Source organism: Chinchilla lanigera, unplaced genomic scaffold (assembly GCF_000276665.1).
Source record: "Chinchilla lanigera isolate Chin_1 unplaced genomic scaffold, ChiLan1.0 scaffold00129, whole genome shotgun sequence".
Taxonomy (NCBI): Eukaryota; Metazoa; Chordata; class Mammalia; order Rodentia; family Chinchillidae; genus Chinchilla; species Chinchilla lanigera.
Window position 1 is genome coordinate 1,461,446 of NW_004955530.1, and position 971 is coordinate 1,462,416.

Below are 971 nucleotides of genomic sequence, written 5' to 3' on the forward strand. Positions count from 1 at the left end.
TTTTTTCAATTATTTATATGTTCTATATAGAAGTTCTTTGTTTGAGGGACAGTTATCTAAAACATTTTCCCATTCTGTGGGTTGTCTTTTCACTTTGTTGGTGATTTTTTGATGTACAAAAGGTTTTTAATAAGATGACATCCCAGTTGTTGTTTCTTTAAATTATTTCCTATGCATTTTGGATTTTATTCATGAACTTTCTTCATACATCAATATCTTCAAGGTTTCTGCCTACTTTCTCTTCCAATAGACTGAGTGTATCTGTTTTAATATTTAGATCTGTGATCCATTTTGACTTTAATTTACTGCATGGTGACAGACATGAGTCTAGTTTTAGTCTTTGGCATATAGAGAGACAGTTTTTACAACACCATTTCTTAAGAAAGCTATCTTTCTTTCAGTGAACATGTTTGGTTGCTTTACAAAAGATAAGATAGGTGAAAGTGTTCGTTGTGTGTGCATCTTCTAATCTATACTATTGATCCTCAGGTCTGTCTTTTGCCAGTACCATTATGATTTTATCACAAGAGCTTTGTAGTATAATTTTAGGTCAGGAATTGTGATTCCTCCTGCCTTGTCTTTGTTGGCCAGGATTGTCTTTGCTATTCTAGGTCTCTTCTGGCTCCAGATGAATTTTAGAAATGTTTCCTCTAGTTTTGTGAAGTATGTTAATGTTATTTTGATTGGGATTGCATTAAATCTGTATAACAATTTTGGGAGTATAGCCATTTTCACAATGTTGGTTCTTGCTATCCATGAGCAAGGGATATCTTTCCATTTTCTGATATCCTCTTCAATATACTTTTCAAAGCAATGTAATTTTCAATGTATAGATCTTTTACTTCCTTTGTTAGATTGATTCCTAAGCATTTAAAGTTTTGGATGCTTTTGTATAGGGTGTTGTTTCCCCCATTTCTCTCTTAATCTGTTTGTTGTTTGTGTATAGGAATGGTATTGATGTTTGAGTGTTG